Source organism: Hyla sarda, chromosome 3 (assembly GCF_029499605.1).
Source record: "Hyla sarda isolate aHylSar1 chromosome 3, aHylSar1.hap1, whole genome shotgun sequence".
NCBI lineage: Eukaryota > Metazoa > Chordata > Amphibia > Anura > Hylidae > Hyla > Hyla sarda.
Window position 1 is genome coordinate 335,836,317 of NC_079191.1, and position 18,102 is coordinate 335,854,418.

Below are 18,102 nucleotides of genomic sequence, written 5' to 3' on the forward strand. Positions count from 1 at the left end.
GAGATTAGTTTTTGGATACCTTCAAAATATTTTTAAAAGGGTGCGAAAGAGCACCAATAGTAATTAATTGGACCATCACTTTCAATACTTTGCTTCTATTTTTCTAATCCAGCCAAACCTCTCCGGAAAACAGCATCTTTAAAAAAGACCACTAGATTATGCTATTGAAAGACTATGTGGGAGATTTATCAAAGTTGTCTATTTCCCACATAGATACCTTGGATATCTTCAAAATATTTTTAAAAGGGGGCAGAAGAGCACCAATTGTAATTAATTGGCCCATCCCTTTCAAAACTTTGCTCATATTTTTCTAATCCAGCCAAACCTCTCTGCAAAACAGCATCTTTAAAAAAGACCACTATGGAGAGACTTTGTGGGAGATTTATCAAAGTTGTCTATTTCCCACATCAATATAGACCAACCTACAGTGGGTTAGGCCGGTCTAATGTGCGCTTAATTTATCAAAAGTCTCAGTGCTCTGGATAAATTCTGCGCACAGACTTCGGCATCTATGGTTTGTACAGTATTTAAACGCTTGTCATAAGAACATATATGAAAGGAGTAGAATTAGGGTTATTCTAAGAGATGGAATGTTTACTAAGATCTTACATGTTTACTCAGAGCCTGCTCCTCTATGGTAAACACCACATTTAAAACTCATACCAGGAGTGGGGTTCGCACCCACACGGATACATATCCATTGGATCTTAAGTCCAATGCCTTAACCACTCGTCCATCCTGGTGGACTGTTTGAGTTATTTTGCATCCTTGTGACTGAGATTTATACTTTGAATGTAAAATAGTTGTTATAGGATATTTGAAGTGGAAGATTACTTTGGTTATTACAGAAGATCAACTGGATGCCAAGATGATGCAAGTTACTCAGAGAACATTCTTCTTTGGAACACTTTGGAGAATGCCAAGGTTAAAACTCATACCAGGAGTGGGGTTCGAACCCACGCGGATACATATCCATTGGATCTTAAGTCCAACGCCTTAACCACTCGGCCATCCTGGTGAACTGTTTGAGTTAATTTGCATCATTGTGACTGAGATTTATACTTTGCATGTAAAATAGTTGTAAGAGGATAATTGAAGTCGAAGATTACTATGGTTATTACAGAAGATCAACTGGATGCCAAGATGATTCAAGTTAATGGGGTCAGTGCTACCGTCTTTTGTTGTGGCTCATTGATTCCATTTTATTCCTTTCATTAAGTGTTGTACACAAACATTCCACAAAGAACCACTGTTAACCACAGAGTTGTTTGGAAACATCATAGTATGGTCAGAGATTTCCTGGGTAAAAACAGAGATTAGTTTTTGGGTACCTTCAAAATATTTTTAAAAGGGTGCGGAAGAGCAACAATAGTAATTAATTGGCCCATCCCTTTCAAAACTTTGCTCATATTTTTCTAATCCAGCCAAACCTCTCCGGAAAACAGCATCTTTAAAAAAGACCACTAGGTTATGCTATGGAGAGACTTTGTGGGAGATTTATCAAAGTTGTCTATTTCCCACATCAATATAGACCAACCTACAGTGGGTTAGGCCGGTCTAATGTGAGCTTAATTTATCAAAAGTCTCAGTGCTCTGGATAAATTCTGCGCACAGACTTCGGCATCTATGGTTTGTACAGTATTTAAACGCTTGTCATAAGAACATATATGAAAGGAGTAGAATTAGGGTTATTCTAAGAGATGGAATGTTTACTAAGATCTTACATGTTTACTCAGAGCCTGCTCCTCTATGGTAAACACCACATTTAAAACTCATACCAGGAGTGGGGTTCACACCCACGCGGATACATATCCATTGGATCTTAAGTCCAATGCCTTAACCACTCGTCCATCCTGGTGGACTGTTTGAGTTATTTTGCATCATTGTGACTGAGATTTATACTTTGAATGTAAAATAGTTGTTAGAGGATATTTGAAGTGGAAGATTACTTTGGTTATTACAGAAGTTCAACTGGATGCCAAGATGATGCAAGTTACTCAGAGAACATTCTTCTTTGGAACACTTTGGAGAATGCCAAGGTTAAAAGTCGTACCAGGAGTGGGGTTCGAACCCACGCGGATACATATCCATTGGATCTTAAGTCCAACGCCTTAACCACTCGGCCATCCTGGTGAACTGTTTGAGTTAATTTGCATTATGTGACTGAGATTTATACTTTGAATGTAAAATAGTTGTAAGAGGATATTTGAAGTCGAAGATTACTATGGTTATTACAAAAGATCAACTGGATGCCAAGATGATTCAAGTTAATGGGGTCAGTGCTACCGTCTTTTGTTGTGGCTCATTGATTCCATTTTATTCCTTTCATTAAGTGTTGTACACAAACATTCCACAAAGAACCACTGTTAACCACAGAGTTGTTTGGAAACATCATAGTATGGTCAGAGATTTCCTGGGTAAAAACAGAGATTAGTTTTTGGATACCTTCAAAATATTTTTAAAAGGGTGCGGAAGAGCACCAATAGTAATTAATTGGCCCATCACTTTCAATACTTTGCTCGTATTTTTCTAATCCAGCCAAACCTCTCCGGAAAACAGCATCTTTAAAAAAGACCACTAGATTATGCTATTGAAAGACTTTGTGGGAGATTTATCAAAGTTGTCTATTTCCCACATAGATACCTTGGATATCTTCAAAATATTTTTAAAAGGGGGCAGAAGAGCACCAATTGTAATTAATTGGCCCATCCCTTTCAAAACTTTGCTCATATTTTTCTAATCCAGCCAAACCTCTCTGCAAAACAGCATCTTTAAAAAAGACCACTAGGTTATGCTATGGAGAGACTTTGTGGGAGATTTATCAAAGTTGTCTATTTCCCACATCAATATAGACCAACCTACAGTGGGTTAGGCCGGTCTAATGTGCGCTTAATTTATCAAAAGTCTCAGTGCTCTGGATAAATTCTGCGCACAGACTTCGGCATCTATGGTTTGTACAGTATTTAAACGCTTGTCATAAGAACATATATGAAAGGAGTAGAATTAGGGTTATTCTAAGAGATGGAATGTTTACTAAGATCTTACATGTTTACTCAGAGCCTGCTCCTCTATGGTAAACACCACATTTAAAACTCATACCAGGAGTGGGGTTCACACCCACGCGGATACATATCCATTGGATCTTAAGTCCAATGCCTTAACCACTCGTCCATCCTGGTGGACTGTTTGAGTTATTTTGCATCATTGTGACTGAGATTCATACTTTGAATGTAAAATAGTTGTTAGAGGATATTTGAAGTGGAAGATTACTTTGGTTATTACAGAAGATCAACTGGATGCCAAGATGATGCAAGTTACTCAGAGAACATTCTTCTTTGGAACACTTTGGAGAATGCCAAGGTTAAAACTCATACCAGGAGTGGGGTTCGAACCCACGCGGATACATATCCATTGGATCTTAAGTCCAACGCCTTAACCACTCGGCCATCCTGGTGAACTGTTTGAGTTAATTTGCATCATTGTGACTGAGATTTATACTTTGAATGTAAAATAGTTGTAAGAGGATATTTGAAGTCGAAGATTACTATGGTTATTACAGAAGATCAACTGGATGCCAAGATGATTCAAGTTAATGGGGTCAGTGCTACCGTCTTTTGTTGTGGCTCATTGATTCCATTTTATTCCTTTCATTAAGTGTTGTACACAAACATTCCACAAAGAACCACTGTTAACCACAGAGTTGTTTGGAAACATCATAGTATGGTCAGAGATTTCCTGGGTAAAAACAGAGATTAGTTTTTGGATACCTTCAAAATATTTTTAAAAGGGTGCGAAAGAGCACCAATAGTAATTAATTGGACCATCACTTTCAATACTTTGCTTCTATTTTTCTAATCCAGCCAAACCTCTCCGGAAAACAGCATCTTTAAAAAAGACCACTAGATTATGCTATTGAAAGACTATGTGGGAGATTTATCAAAGTTGTCTATTTCCCACATAGATACCTTGGATATCTTCAAAATATTTTTAAAAGGGGGCAGAAGAGCACCAATTGTAATTAATTGGCCCATCCCTTTCAAAACTTTGCTCATATTTTTCTAATCCAGCCAAACCTCTCTGCAAAACAGCATCTTTAAAAAAGACCACTATGGAGAGACTTTGTGGGAGATTTATCAAAGTTGTCTATTTCCCACATCAATATAGACCAACCTACAGTGGGTTAGGCCGGTCTAATGTGCGCTTAATTTATCAAAAGTCTCAGTGCTCTGGATAAATTCTGCGCACAGACTTCGGCATCTATGGTTTGTACAGTATTTAAACGCTTGTCATAAGAACATATATGAAAGGAGTAGAATTAGGGTTATTCTAAGAGATGGAATGTTTACTAAGATCTTACATGTTTACTCAGAGCCTGCTCCTCTATGGTAAACACCACATTTAAAACTCATACCAGGAGTGGGGTTCGAACCCACGCTGATACATATCCAATGGATCTTAAGTCAAATGCCTTAACCACTCGTCCATCCTGGTGGACTGTTTGAGTTATTTTGCATCATTGTGAATGAGATTTATACTTTGAATGTAAAATAGTTGTTAGAGGATATTTGAAGTGGAAGATTACTTTGGTTATTACAGAAGATCAACTGGATGCCAAGATGATGCAAGTTACTCAGAGAACATTCTTCTTTGGAACACTTTGGAGAATGCCAAGGTTAAAACTCATACCAGGAGTGGGGTTCAAACCCACGCGGATACATATCCATTGGATCTTAAGTCCAACGCCTTAACCACTCGGCCATCCTGGTGAACTGTTTGAGCTAATTTGCATCATTGTGACTGAGATGTATACTTTGAATGTAAAATAGTTGTAAGAGGATATTTGAAGTCGAAGATTACTATGGTTATTACAGAAGATCAACTGGATGCCAAGATGATTCAAGTTAATGGGGTCAGTGCTACCGTCTTTTGTTGTGGCTCATTGATTCCATTTTATTCCTTTCATTAAGTGTTGTACACAAACATTCCACAAAGAACCACTGTTAACCACAGAGTTGTTTGGAAACATCATAGTATGGTCAGAGATTTACTGGGTAAAAACAGAGATTAGTTTTTGGATACCTTCAAAATATTTTTAAAAGGGTGCGGAAGAGCACCAATAGTAATTAATTGGCCCATCACTTTCAATACTTTGCTCGTATTTTTCTAATCCAGCCAAACCTCTCCGGAAAACAGCATCTTTAAAAAAGACCACTAGATTATGCTATTGAAAGACTTTGTGGGAGATTTATCAAAGTTGTCTATTTCCCACATAGATACCTTGGATATCTTCAACATATTTTTAAAAGGGGGCAGAGGAGCACCAATTGTAATTAATTGGCCCATCCCTTTCAAAACTTTGCTCATATTTTTCTAATCCAGCCAAACCTCTCTGCAAAACAGCATCTTTAAAAAAGACCACTAGGTTATGCTATGGAGAGACTTTGTGGGAGATTTATCAAAGTTGTCTATTTCCCACATCAATATAGACCAACCTACAGTGGGTTAGGCCGGTCTAATGTGCGCTTCATTTATCAAAAGTCTCAGTGCTCTGGATAAATTCTGCGCACAGACTTCGGCATCTATGGTTTGTACAGTATTTAAACGCTTGTCATAAGAACATATATGAAAGGAGTAGAATTAGGGTTATTCTAAGAGATGGAATGTTTACTAAGATCTTACATGTTTACTCAGAGCCTGCTCCTCTATGGTAGACACCACATTTAAAACTCATACCAGGAGTGGGGTTCGAACCCACGCGGATACATATCCATTGGATCTTAAGTCCAACGCCTTAACCACTCGGCCATCCTCGTGGACTGTTTGAATTATTTTGCATCATTGTGACTGAGATTTATACTTTGAATGTAAAATAGTTGTTAGAGGATATTTGAAGTGGAAGATTACTTTGGTTATTACAGAAGATCCACTGGATGCCAAGATGATGCAAGTTACTCAGAGAACATTCTTCTTTGGAACACTTTGGAGAATGCCAAGGTTAAAAGTCATACCAGGAGTGGGGTTCGAACCCACGCGGATACATATCCATTGGATCTTAAGTCCAACGCCTTAACCACTCGGCCATCCTGGTAAACTGTTTGAGTTAATTTGCATAATTGTGACTGAGATTTATACTTTGAATGTAAAATAGTTGTAAGACAATATTTGAAGTCGAAGATTACTATGGTTATTACAGAAGATCAACTGGATGCCAAGATGATTCAAGTTAATGGGGTCAGTGCTACCGTCTTTTGTTGTGGCTCATTGATTCCATTTTATTCCTTTCATTAAGTGTTGTACACAAACATTCCACAAAGAACCACTGTTAACCACAGAGTTGTTTGGAAACATCATAGTATGGTCAGAGATTTCCTGGGTAAAAACAGAGATTAGTTTTTGGATACCTTCAAAATATTTTTAAAAGGGTGCGAAAGAGCACCAATAGTAATTAATTGGACCATCACTTTCAATACTTTGCTTCTATTTTTCTAATCCAGCCAAACCTCTCCGGAAAACAGCATCTTTAAAAAAGACCACTAGATTATGCTATTGAAAGACTATGTGGGAGATTTATCAAAGTTGTCTATTTCCCACATAGATACCTTGGATATCTTCAAAATATTTTTAAAAGGGGGCAGAAGAGCACCAATTGTAATTAATTGGCCCATCCCTTTCAAAACTTTGCTCATATTTTTCTAATCCAGCCAAACCTCTCTGCAAAACAGCATCTTTAAAAAAGACCACTATGGAGAGACTTTGTGGGAGATTTATCAAAGTTGTCTATTTCCCACATCAATATAGACCAACCTACAGTGGGTTAGGCCGGTCTAATGTGCGCTTAATTTATCAAAAGTCTCAGTGCTCTGGATAAATTCTGCGCACAGACTTCGGCATCTATGGTTTGTACAGTATTTAAACGCTTGTCATAAGAACATATATGAAAGGAGTAGAATTAGGGTTATTCTAAGAGATGGAATGTTTACTAAGATCTTACATGTTTACTCAGAGCCTGCTCCTCTATGGTAAACACCACATTTAAAACTCATACCAGGAGTGGGGTTCGAACCCACGCTGATACATATCCAATGGATCTTAAGTCAAATGCCTTAACCACTCGTCCATCCTGGTGGACTGTTTGAGTTATTTTGCATCATTGTGAATGAGATTTATACTTTGAATGTAAAATAGTTGTTAGAGGATATTTGAAGTGGAAGATTACTTTGGTTATTACAGAAGATCAACTGGATGCCAAGATGATGCAAGTTACTCAGAGAACATTCTTCTTTGGAACACTTTGGAGAATGCCAAGGTTAAAACTCATACCAGGAGTGGGGTTCAAACCCACGCGGATACATATCCATTGGATCTTAAGTCCAACGCCTTAACCACTCGGCCATCCTGGTGAACTGTTTGAGCTAATTTGCATCATTGTGACTGAGATGTATACTTTGAATGTAAAATAGTTGTAAGAGGATATTTGAAGTCGAAGATTACTATGGTTATTACAGAAGATCAACTGGATGCCAAGATGATTCAAGTTAATGGGGTCAGTGCTACCGTCTTTTGTTGTGGCTCATTGATTCCATTTTATTCCTTTCATTAAGTGTTGTACACAAACATTCCACAAAGAACCACTGTTAACCACAGAGTTGTTTGGAAACATCATAGTATGGTCAGAGATTTACTGGGTAAAAACAGAGATTAGTTTTTGGATACCTTCAAAATATTTTTAAAAGGGTGCGGAAGAGCACCAATAGTAATTAATTGGCCCATCACTTTCAATACTTTGCTCGTATTTTTCTAATCCAGCCAAACCTCTCCGGAAAACAGCATCTTTAAAAAAGACCACTAGATTATGCTATTGAAAGACTTTGTGGGAGATTTATCAAAGTTGTCTATTTCCCACATAGATACCTTGGATATCTTCAACATATTTTTAAAAGGGGGCAGAGGAGCACCAATTGTAATTAATTGGCCCATCCCTTTCAAAACTTTGCTCATATTTTTCTAATCCAGCCAAACCTCTCTGCAAAACAGCATCTTTAAAAAAGACCACTAGGTTATGCTATGGAGAGACTTTGTGGGAGATTTATCAAAGTTGTCTATTTCCCACATCAATATAGACCAACCTACAGTGGGTTAGGCCGGTCTAATGTGCGCTTCATTTATCAAAAGTCTCAGTGCTCTGGATAAATTCTGCGCACAGACTTCGGCATCTATGGTTTGTACAGTATTTAAACGCTTGTCATAAGAACATATATGAAAGGAGTAGAATTAGGGTTATTCTAAGAGATGGAATGTTTACTAAGATCTTACATGTTTACTCAGAGCCTGCTCCTCTATGGTAGACACCACATTTAAAACTCATACCAGGAGTGGGGTTCGAACCCACGCGGATACATATCCATTGGATCTTAAGTCCAACGCCTTAACCACTCGGCCATCCTCGTGGACTGTTTGAATTATTTTGCATCATTGTGACTGAGATTTATACTTTGAATGTAAAATAGTTGTTAGAGGATATTTGAAGTGGAAGATTACTTTGGTTATTACAGAAGATCCACTGGATGCCAAGATGATGCAAGTTACTCAGAGAACATTCTTCTTTGGAACACTTTGGAGAATGCCAAGGTTAAAAGTCATACCAGGAGTGGGGTTCGAACCCACGCGGATACATATCCATTGGATCTTAAGTCCAACGCCTTAACCACTCGGCCATCCTGGTAAACTGTTTGAGTTAATTTGCATAATTGTGACTGAGATTTATACTTTGAATGTAAAATAGTTGTAAGACAATATTTGAAGTCGAAGATTACTATGGTTATTACAGAAGATCAACTGGATGCCAAGATGATTCAAGTTAATGGGGTCAGTGCTACCGTCTTTTGTTGTGGCTCATTGATTCCATTTTATTCCTTTCATTAAGTGTTGTACACAAACATTCCACAAAGAACCACTGTTAACCACAGAGTTGTTTGGAAACATCATAGTATGGTCAGAGATTTCCTGGGTAAAAACAGAGATTAGTTTTTGGATACCTTCAAAATATTTTTAAAAGGGTGCGGAAGAGCACCAATAGTAATTAATTGGCCCATCCCTTTCAAAACTTTGCTCATATTTTTCTAATCAAGCCAAACCTCTCTGGAAAACAGCATCTTTAAAAAAGACCACTAGGTTATGCTATGGAGAGACTTTGTGGGAGATCTATCAAAGTTGTCTATTTCCCACATCAATATAGACCAACCTACAGTGGGTTAGGCCGGTCTAATGTGCGCTTAATTTATCAAATGTCTCAGTGCTCTGGATAAATTCTGCGCACAGACTTCGGCATCTATGGTTTGTACAGTATTTAAACGCTTGTCATAAGAACATATATGAAAGGAGTAGAATTAGGGTTATTCTAAGAGATGGAATGTTTACTAAGATCTTACATGTTTACTCAGAGCCTGCTCCTCTATGGTAAACACCACATTTAAAACTCATACCAGGAGTGGGGTTCACACCCACGCGGATACATATCCATTGGATCTTAAGTCCAATGCCTTAACCACTCGTCCATCCTGGTGGACTGTTTGAGTTATTTTGCATCATTGTGACTAAGATTTATACTTTGAATGTAAAATAGTTGTTAGAGGATATTTGAAGTGGAAGATTACTTTGGTTATTACAGAAGATCAACTGGATGCCAAGATGATGCAAGTTACTCAGAGAAAATTCTTCTTTGGAACACTTTGGAGAATGCCAAGGTTAAAAGACGTACCAGGAGTGGGGTTCGAACCCACGCGGATACATATCCATTGGATCTTAAGTCCAACGCCTTAACCACTCGGCCATCCTGGTGAACTGTTTGAGTTAATTTGCATCATGTGACTGAGATTTATACTTTGAATGTAAAATAGTTGTAAGAGGATATTTGAAGTCGAAGATTACTATGGTTATTACAAAAGATCAACTGGATGCCAAGATGATTCAAGTTAATGGGGTCAGTGCCACCGTCTTTTGTTGTGGCTCATTGATTCCATTTTATTCCTTTCATTAAGTGTTGTACACAAACATTCCACAAAGAACCACTGTTAACCACAGAGTTGTTTGGAAACATCATAGTATGGTCAGAGATTTCCTGGGTAAAAACAGAGATTAGTTTTTGGATACCTTCAAAATATTTTTAAAAGGGTGCGGAAGAGCACCAATAGTAATTAATTGGCCCATCACTTTCAATACTTTGCTCGTATTTTTCTAATCCAGCCAAACCTCTTCGGAAAACAGCATCTTTAAAAAAGACCACTAGATTATGCTATTGAAAGACTTTGTGGGAGATTTATCAAAGTTGTCTATTTCCCACATAGATACCTTGGATATCTTCAAAATATTTTTAAAAGGGGGCAGAAGAGCACCAATTGTAATTAATTGGCCCATCCCTTTCAAAACTTTGCTCATATTTTTCTAATCCAGCCAAACCTCTCTGCAAAACAGCATCTTTAAAAAAGACCACTAGGTTATGCTATGGAGAGACTTTGTGGGAGATTTATCAAAGTTGTCTATTTCCCACATCAATATAGACCAACCTACAGTGGGTTAGGCCGGTCTAATGTGCGCTTCATTTATCAAAAGTCTCAGTGCTCTGGATAAATTCTGCGCACAGACTTCGGCATCTATGGTTTGTACAGTATTTAAACGCTTGTCATAAGAACATATATGAAAGGAGTAGAATTAGGGTTATTCTAAGAGATGGAATGTTTACTAAGATCTTACATGTTTACTCAGAGCCTGCTCCTCAATGGTAAACACCACATTTAAAACTCATACCAGGAGTGGGGTTCACACCCACGCGGATACATATCCATTGGATCTTAAGTCCAATGCCTTAACCACTCGTCCATCCTGGTGGACTGTTTGAGTTATTTTGCATCATTGTGACTGAGATTTATACTTTGAATGTAAAATAGTTGTTAGAGGATATTTGAATTGGAAGATTACTTTGGTTATTACAGAAGATCAACTGGATGCCAAGATGATGCAAGTTACTCAGAGAACATTCTTCTTTGGAACACTTTGGAGAATGCCAAGGTTAAAACTCATACCAGGAGTGGGGTTCGAACCCACGCGGATACATATCCATTGGATTCTAAGTGCAACGACTTAACCACTCTGCCATCCTGGTAAACTGTTTGAGTTAATTTGCATCATTGTGACTGAGATTTATACTTTGAATGTAAAATAGTTGTAAGAGGATATTTGAAGTCGAAGATTACTATGGTTATTACAGAAGATCAACTGGATGCCAAGATGATTCAAGTTAATGGGGTCAGTGCTACCGTCTTTTGTTGTGGCTCATTGATTCGATTTTATTCCTTTCATTAAGTGTTGTACACAAACATTCCACAAAGAACCACTGTTAACCACAGAGTTGTTTGGAAACATCATAGTATGGTCAGAGATTTCCTGGGTAAAAACAGAGATTAGTTTTTGGATACCTTCAAAATATTTTTAAAAGGGTGCGGAAGAGCACCAATAGTAATTAATTGGCCCATCACTTTCAATACTTTGCTCGTATTTTTCTAATCCAGCCAAACCTCTCCGGAAAACAGCATCTTTAAAAAAGACCACTAGATTATGCTATTGAAAGACTTTGTGGGAGATTTATCAAAGTTGTCTATTTCCCACATAGATACCTTGGATATCTTCAAAATATTTTTAAAAGGGGGCAGAAGAGCACCAATTGTAATTAATTGGCCCATCCCTTTCAAAACTTTGCTCATATTTTTCTAATCCAGCCAAACCTCTCTGCAAAACAGCATCTTTAAAAAAGACCACTAGGTTATGCTATGGAGAGACTTTGTGGGAGATTTATCAAAGTTGTCTATTTCCCACATCAATATAGACCAACCTACAGTGGGTTAGGCCGGTCTAATGTGCGCTTAATTTATCAAAAGTCTCAGTGCTCTGGATAAATTCTGCGCACAGACTTCGGCATCTATGGTTTGTACAGTATTTGAACGCTTGTCATAAGAACATATATGAAAGGAGTAGAATTAGGGTTATTCTAAGAGATGGAATGTTTACTAAGATCTTACATGTTTACTCAGAGCCTGCTCCTCTATGGTAAACACCACATTTAAAACTCATACCAGGAGTGGGGTTCACACCCACGCGGATACATATCCATTGGATCTTAAGTCCAATGCCTTAACCACTCGTCCATCCTGGTGGACTGTTTGAGTTATTTTGCATCATTGTGACTGAGATTCATACTTTGAATGTAAAATAGTTGTTAGAGGATATTTGAAGTGGAAGATTACTTTGGTTATTACAGAAGATCAACTGGATGCCAAGATGATGCAAGTTACTCAGAGAACATTCTTCTTTGGAACACTTTGGAGAATGCCAAGGTTAAAACTCATACCAGGAGTGGGGTTCGAACCCACGCGGATACATATCCATAGGATCTTAAGTCCAACGCCTTAACCACTCGGCCATCCTGGTGAACTGTTTGAGTTAATTTGCATCATTGTGACTGAGATTTATACTTTGAATGTAAAATAGTTGTAAGAGGATATTTGAAGTCGAAGATTACTATGGTTATTACAGAAGATCAACTGGATGCCAAGATGATTCAAGTTAATGGGGTCAGTGCTACCGTCTTTTGTTGTGGCTCATTGATTCCATTTTATTCCTTTCATTAAGTGTTGTACACAAACATTCCACAAAGAACCACTGTTAACCACAGAGTTGTTTGGAAACATCATAGTATGGTCAGAGATTTCCTGGGTAAAAACAGAGATTAGTTTTTGGATACCTTCAAAATATTTTTAAATGGGTGCGAAAGAGCACCAATAGTAATTAATTGGACCATCACTTTCAATACTTTGCTTCTATTTTTCTAATCCAGCCAAACCTCTCCGGAAAACAGCATCTTTAAAAAAGACCACTAGATTATGCTATTGAAAGACTATGTGGGAGATTTATCAAAGTTGTCTATTTCCCACATAGATACCTTTGATATCTTCAAAATATTTTTAAAAGGGGGCAGAAGAGCACCAATTGTAATTAATTGGCCCATCCCTTTCAAAACTTTGCTCATATTTTTCTAATCCAGCCAAACCTCTCTGCAAAACAGCAGCTTTAAAAAAGACCACTATGGAGAGACTTTGTGGGAGATTTATCAAAGTTGTCTATTTCCCACATCAATATAGACCAACCTACAGTGGGTTAGGCCGGTCTAATGTGCGCTTAATTTATCAAAAGTCTCAGTGCTCTGGATAAATTCTGCGCACAGACTTCGGCATCTATGGTTTGTACAGTATTTAAACGCTTGTCATAAGAACATATATGAAAGGAGTAGAATTAGGGTTATTCTAAGAGATGGAATGTTTACTAAGATCTTACATGTTTACTCAAAGCCTGCTCCTCTATGGTAAACACCACATTTAAAACTCATACCAGGAGTGGGGTTCGAACCCACGCTGATACATATCCAATGGATCTTAAGTCCAACGCCTTAACCACTCGTCCATCCTGGTGGACTGTTTGAGTTATTTTGCATCATTGTGAATGAGATTTATACTTTGAATGTAAAATAGTTGTTAGAGGATATTTGAAGTGGAAGATTACTTTGGTTATTACAGAAGATCAACTGGATGCCAAGATGATGCAAGTTACTCAGAGAACATTCTTCTTTGGAACACTTTGGAGAATGCCAAGGTTAAAACTCATACCAGGAGTGGGGTTCAAACCCACGCGGATACATATCCATTGGATCTTAAGTCCAACGCCTTAACCACTCGGCCATCCTGGTGAACTGTTTGAGCTAATTTGCATCATTGTGACTGAGATGTATACTTTGAATGTAAAATAGTTGTAAGAGGATATTTGAAGTCGAAGATTACTATGGTTATTACAGAAGATCAACTGGATGCCAAGATGATTCAAGTTAATGGGGTCAGTGCTACCGTCTTTTGTTGTGGCTCATTGATTCCATTTTATTCCTTTCATTAAGTGTTGTACACAAACATTCCACAAAGAACCACTGTTAACCACAGAGTTGTTTGGAAACATCATAGTATGGTCAGAGATTTCCTGGGTAAAAACAGAGATTAGTTTTTGGATACCTTCAAAATATTTTTAAAAGGGTGCGGAAGAGCACCAATAGTAATTAATTGGCCCATCACTTTCAATACTTTGCTCGTATTTTTCTAATCCAGCCAAACCTCTCCGGAAAACAGCATCTTTAAAAAAGACCACTAGATTATGCTATTGAAAGACTTTGTGGGAGATTTATCAAAGTTGTCTATTTCCCACATAGATACCTTGGATATCTTCAACATATTTTTAAAAGGGGGCAGAAGAGCACCAATTGTAATTAATTGGCCCATCCCTTTCAAAACTTTGCTCATATTTTTCTAATCCAGCCAAACCTCTCTGCAAAACAGCATCTTTAAAAAAGACCACTAGGTTATGCTATGGAGAGACTTTGTGGGAGATTTATCAAAGTTGTCTATTTCCCACATCAATATAGACCAACCTACAGTGGGTTAGGCCGGTCTAATGTGCGCTTCATTTATCAAAAGTCTCAGTGCTCTGGATAAATTCTGCGCACAGACTTCGGCATCTATGGTTTGTACAGTATTTAAACGCTTGTCATAAGAACATATATGAAAGGAGTAGAATTAGGGTTATTCTAAGAGATGGAATGTTTACTAAGATCTTACATGTTTACTCAGAGCCTGCTCCTCTATGGTAGACACCACATTTAAAACTCATACCAGGAGTGGGGTTCGAACCCACGCGGATACATATCCATTGGATCTTAAGTCCAATGCCTTAACCACTCGGCCATCCTGGTGGACTGTTTGAATTATTTTGCATCATTGTGACTGAGATTTATACTTTGAATGTAAAATTGTTGTTAGAGGATATTTGAAGTGGAAGATTACTTTGGTTATTACAGAAGATCCACTGGATGCCAAGATGATGCAAGTTACTCAGAGAACATTCTTCTTTGGAACACTTTGGAGAATGCCAAGGTTAAAAGTCATACCAGGAGTGGGGTTCGAACCCACGCGGATACATATCCATTGGATCTTAAGTCCAACGCCTTAACCACTCGGCCATCCTGGTAAACTGTTTGAGTTAATTTGCATAATTGTGACTGAGATTTATACTTTGAATGTAAAATAGTTGTAAGACAATATTTGAAGTTGAAGATTACTATGGTTATTACAGAAGATCAACTGGATGCCAAGATGATTCAAGTTAATGGGGTCAGTGCTACCGTCTTTTGTTGTGGCTCATTGATTCCATTTTATTCCTTTCATTAAGTGTTGTACACAAACATTCCACAAAGAACCACTGTTAACCACAGAGTTGTTTGGAAACATCATAGTATGGTCAGAGATTTCCTGGGTAAAAACAGAGATTAGTTTTTGGATACCTTCAAAATATTTTTAAAAGGGTGCGGAAGAGCACCAATAGTAATTAATTGGCCCATCCCTTTCAAAACTTTGCTCATATTTTTCTAATCAAGCCAAACCTCTCTGGAAAACAGCATCTTTAAAAAAGACCACTAGGTTATGCTATGGAGAGACTTTGTGGGAGATCTATCAAAGTTGTCTATTTCCCACATCAATATAGACCAACCTACAGTGGGTTAGGCCGGTCTAATGTGCGCTTAATTTATCAAATGTCTCATTGCTCTGGATAAATTCTGCGCACAGACTTCGGCATCTATGGTTTGTACAGTATTTAAACGCTTGTCATAAGAACATATATGAAAGGAGTAGAATTAGGGTTATTCTAAGAGATGGAATGTTTACTAAGATCTTACATGTTTACTCAGAGCCTGCTCCTCTATGGTAAACACCACATTTAAAACTCATACCAGGAGTGGGGTTCACACCCACGCGGATACATATCCATTGGATCTTAAGTCCAATGCCTTAACCACTCGTCCATCCTGGTGGACTGTTTGAGTTATTTTGCATCATTGTGACTAAGATTTATACTTTGAATGTAAAATAGTTGTTAGAGGATATTTGAAGTGGAAGATTACTTTGGTTATTACAGAAGATCAACTGGATGCCAAGATGATGCAAGTTACTCAGAGAAAATTCTTCTTTGGAACACTTTGGAGAATGCCAAGGTTAAAAGACGTACCAGGAGTGGGGTTCGAACCCACGCGGATACATATCCATTGGATCTTAAGTCCAACGCCTTAACCACTCGGCCATCCTGGTGAACTGTTTGAGTTAATTTGCATCATGTGACTGAGATTTATACTTTGAATGTAAAATAGTTGTAAGAGGATATTTGAAGTCGAAGATTACTATGGTTATTACAAAAGATCAACTGGATGCCAAGATGATTCAAGTTAATGGGGTCAGTGCCACCGTCTTTTGTTGTGGCTCATTGATTCCATTTTATTCCTTTCATTAAGTGTTGTACACAAACATTCCACAAAGAACCACTGTTAACCACAGAGTTGTTTGGAAACATCATAGTATGGTCAGAGATTTCCTGGGTAAAAACAGAGATTAGTTTTTGGGTACCTTCAAAATATTTTTAAAAGGGTGCGGAAGAGCAACAATAGTAATTAATTGGCCCATCCCTTTCAAAACTTTGCTCATATTTTTCTAATCCAGCCAAACCTCTCCGGAAAACAGCATCTTTAAAAAAGACCACTAGGTTATGCTATGGAGAGACTTTGTGGGAGATTTATCAAAGTTGTCTATTTCCCACATCAATATAGACCAACCTACAGTGGGTTAGGCCGGTCTAATGTGCGCTTCATTTATCAAAAGTCTCAGTGCTCTGGATAAATTCTGCGCACAGACTTCGGCATCTATTGTTTGTACAGTATTTAAACGCTTGTCATAAGAACATATATGAAAGGAGTAGAATTAGGGTTATTCTAAGAGATGGAATGTTTACTAAGATCTTACATGTTTACTCAGAGCCTGCTCCTCTATGGTAAACACCACATTTAAAACTCATACCAGGAGTGGGGTTCGCACCCACACGGATACATATCCATTGGATCTTAAGTCCAATGCCTTAACCACTCGTCCATCCTGGTGGACTGTTTGAGTTATTTTGCATCATTGTGACTGAGATTTATACTTTGAATGTAAAATAGTTGTTAGAGGATATTTGAAGTGGAAGATTACTTTGGTTATTACAGAAGATCAACTGGATGCCAAGATGATGCAAGTTACTCAGAGAACATTCTTCTTTGGAACACTTTGGAGAATGCCAAGGTTAAAACTCATACCAGGAGTGGGGTTCGAACCCACGCGGATACATATCCATTGGATCTTAAGTCCAACGCCTTAACCACTCGGCCATCCTGGTGAACTGTTTGAGACAATTTGCATCATTGTGACTGAGATTTATACTTTGCATGTAAAATAGTTGTAAGAGGATAATTGAAGTCGAAGATTACTATGGTTATTACAGAAGATCAACTGGATGCCAAGATGATTCAAGTTAATGGGGTCAGTGCTACCGTCTTTTGTTGTGGCTCATTGATTCCATTTTATTCCTTTCATTAAGTGTTGTACACAAACATTCCACAAAGAACCACTGTTAACCACAGAGTTGTTTGGAAACATCATAGTATGGTCAGAGATTTCCTGGGTAAAAACAGAGATTAGTTTTTGGATACCTTCAAAATATTTTTAAAAGGGTGCGGAAGAGCACCAATAGTAATTTATTGGCCCATCACTTTCAATACTTTGCTCGTATTTTTCTAATCCAGCCAAACCTCTCCGGAAAACAGCATATTTAAAAAAGACCACTAGATTATGCTATTGAAAGACTTTGTGGGAGATTTATCAAAGTTGTCTATTTCCCACATAGATACCTTGGATATCTTCAAAATATTTTTAAAAGGGGGCAGAAGAGCACCAATTGTAATTAATTGGCCCATCCCTTTCAAAACTTTGCTCATATTTTTCTAATCCAGCCAAACCTCTCTGCAAAACAGCATCTTTAAAAAAGACCACTAGGTTATGCTATGGAGAGACTTTGTGGGAGATTTATCAAAGTTGTCTATTTCCCACATCAATATAGACCAACCTACATTGGGTTAGGCCGGTCTAATGTGAGCTT

At 37.8% G+C, this 18,102-nt stretch overlaps 26 non-coding genes across 26 annotated transcripts; all 26 read right to left on the minus strand.

Moving 5' to 3' along the window:
- Nucleotides 1-660: 660 nt before the first annotated feature.
- On the minus strand, nucleotides 661-743 carry TRNAL-UAA (transfer RNA leucine (anticodon UAA)). The gene has a single exon. It is a non-coding gene; the product is annotated as a tRNA-Leu (tRNA).
- A 192-nt stretch (nucleotides 744-935) lies between these two features.
- TRNAL-UAA (transfer RNA leucine (anticodon UAA)) lies at nucleotides 936-1,018 on the minus strand. The gene has a single exon. It is a non-coding gene; the product is annotated as a tRNA-Leu (tRNA).
- Nucleotides 1,019-1,775: 757 nt separating this feature from the next.
- TRNAL-UAA (transfer RNA leucine (anticodon UAA)) lies at nucleotides 1,776-1,858 on the minus strand. The gene has a single exon. It is a non-coding gene; the product is annotated as a tRNA-Leu (tRNA).
- Nucleotides 1,859-2,050: 192 nt separating this feature from the next.
- TRNAL-UAA (transfer RNA leucine (anticodon UAA)) lies at nucleotides 2,051-2,133 on the minus strand. Its single transcript has one exon. It is a non-coding gene; the product is annotated as a tRNA-Leu (tRNA).
- Nucleotides 2,134-3,096: 963 nt separating this feature from the next.
- On the minus strand, nucleotides 3,097-3,179 carry TRNAL-UAA (transfer RNA leucine (anticodon UAA)). Its single transcript has one exon. It is a non-coding gene; the product is annotated as a tRNA-Leu (tRNA).
- A 192-nt stretch (nucleotides 3,180-3,371) lies between these two features.
- TRNAL-UAA (transfer RNA leucine (anticodon UAA)) lies at nucleotides 3,372-3,454 on the minus strand. Its single transcript has one exon. It is a non-coding gene; the product is annotated as a tRNA-Leu (tRNA).
- Nucleotides 3,455-4,683: 1,229 nt separating this feature from the next.
- Nucleotides 4,684-4,766, minus strand: TRNAL-UAA (transfer RNA leucine (anticodon UAA)). Its single transcript has one exon. It is a non-coding gene; the product is annotated as a tRNA-Leu (tRNA).
- Nucleotides 4,767-5,730: 964 nt separating this feature from the next.
- TRNAL-UAA (transfer RNA leucine (anticodon UAA)) lies at nucleotides 5,731-5,813 on the minus strand. The gene has a single exon. It is a non-coding gene; the product is annotated as a tRNA-Leu (tRNA).
- A 192-nt stretch (nucleotides 5,814-6,005) lies between these two features.
- TRNAL-UAA (transfer RNA leucine (anticodon UAA)) lies at nucleotides 6,006-6,088 on the minus strand. The gene has a single exon. It is a non-coding gene; the product is annotated as a tRNA-Leu (tRNA).
- Nucleotides 6,089-7,317: 1,229 nt separating this feature from the next.
- On the minus strand, nucleotides 7,318-7,400 carry TRNAL-UAA (transfer RNA leucine (anticodon UAA)). The gene has a single exon. It is a non-coding gene; the product is annotated as a tRNA-Leu (tRNA).
- A 964-nt stretch (nucleotides 7,401-8,364) lies between these two features.
- On the minus strand, nucleotides 8,365-8,447 carry TRNAL-UAA (transfer RNA leucine (anticodon UAA)). Its single transcript has one exon. It is a non-coding gene; the product is annotated as a tRNA-Leu (tRNA).
- Nucleotides 8,448-8,639: 192 nt separating this feature from the next.
- On the minus strand, nucleotides 8,640-8,722 carry TRNAL-UAA (transfer RNA leucine (anticodon UAA)). Its single transcript has one exon. It is a non-coding gene; the product is annotated as a tRNA-Leu (tRNA).
- Nucleotides 8,723-9,479: 757 nt separating this feature from the next.
- Nucleotides 9,480-9,562, minus strand: TRNAL-UAA (transfer RNA leucine (anticodon UAA)). The gene has a single exon. It is a non-coding gene; the product is annotated as a tRNA-Leu (tRNA).
- A 192-nt stretch (nucleotides 9,563-9,754) lies between these two features.
- TRNAL-UAA (transfer RNA leucine (anticodon UAA)) lies at nucleotides 9,755-9,837 on the minus strand. Its single transcript has one exon. It is a non-coding gene; the product is annotated as a tRNA-Leu (tRNA).
- A 963-nt stretch (nucleotides 9,838-10,800) lies between these two features.
- Nucleotides 10,801-10,883, minus strand: TRNAL-UAA (transfer RNA leucine (anticodon UAA)). The gene has a single exon. It is a non-coding gene; the product is annotated as a tRNA-Leu (tRNA).
- A 192-nt stretch (nucleotides 10,884-11,075) lies between these two features.
- TRNAL-UAG (transfer RNA leucine (anticodon UAG)) lies at nucleotides 11,076-11,158 on the minus strand. The gene has a single exon. It is a non-coding gene; the product is annotated as a tRNA-Leu (tRNA).
- Nucleotides 11,159-12,122: 964 nt separating this feature from the next.
- TRNAL-UAA (transfer RNA leucine (anticodon UAA)) lies at nucleotides 12,123-12,205 on the minus strand. Its single transcript has one exon. It is a non-coding gene; the product is annotated as a tRNA-Leu (tRNA).
- A 192-nt stretch (nucleotides 12,206-12,397) lies between these two features.
- TRNAL-UAA (transfer RNA leucine (anticodon UAA)) lies at nucleotides 12,398-12,480 on the minus strand. Its single transcript has one exon. It is a non-coding gene; the product is annotated as a tRNA-Leu (tRNA).
- Nucleotides 12,481-13,434: 954 nt separating this feature from the next.
- Nucleotides 13,435-13,517, minus strand: TRNAL-UAA (transfer RNA leucine (anticodon UAA)). The gene has a single exon. It is a non-coding gene; the product is annotated as a tRNA-Leu (tRNA).
- Nucleotides 13,518-13,709: 192 nt separating this feature from the next.
- TRNAL-UAA (transfer RNA leucine (anticodon UAA)) lies at nucleotides 13,710-13,792 on the minus strand. Its single transcript has one exon. It is a non-coding gene; the product is annotated as a tRNA-Leu (tRNA).
- A 964-nt stretch (nucleotides 13,793-14,756) lies between these two features.
- TRNAL-UAA (transfer RNA leucine (anticodon UAA)) lies at nucleotides 14,757-14,839 on the minus strand. The gene has a single exon. It is a non-coding gene; the product is annotated as a tRNA-Leu (tRNA).
- A 192-nt stretch (nucleotides 14,840-15,031) lies between these two features.
- On the minus strand, nucleotides 15,032-15,114 carry TRNAL-UAA (transfer RNA leucine (anticodon UAA)). Its single transcript has one exon. It is a non-coding gene; the product is annotated as a tRNA-Leu (tRNA).
- Nucleotides 15,115-15,871: 757 nt separating this feature from the next.
- On the minus strand, nucleotides 15,872-15,954 carry TRNAL-UAA (transfer RNA leucine (anticodon UAA)). The gene has a single exon. It is a non-coding gene; the product is annotated as a tRNA-Leu (tRNA).
- A 192-nt stretch (nucleotides 15,955-16,146) lies between these two features.
- Nucleotides 16,147-16,229, minus strand: TRNAL-UAA (transfer RNA leucine (anticodon UAA)). Its single transcript has one exon. It is a non-coding gene; the product is annotated as a tRNA-Leu (tRNA).
- Nucleotides 16,230-16,985: 756 nt separating this feature from the next.
- TRNAL-UAA (transfer RNA leucine (anticodon UAA)) lies at nucleotides 16,986-17,068 on the minus strand. Its single transcript has one exon. It is a non-coding gene; the product is annotated as a tRNA-Leu (tRNA).
- Nucleotides 17,069-17,260: 192 nt separating this feature from the next.
- TRNAL-UAA (transfer RNA leucine (anticodon UAA)) lies at nucleotides 17,261-17,343 on the minus strand. Its single transcript has one exon. It is a non-coding gene; the product is annotated as a tRNA-Leu (tRNA).
- Between the last annotated feature and the right edge of the window lie 759 nt (nucleotides 17,344-18,102).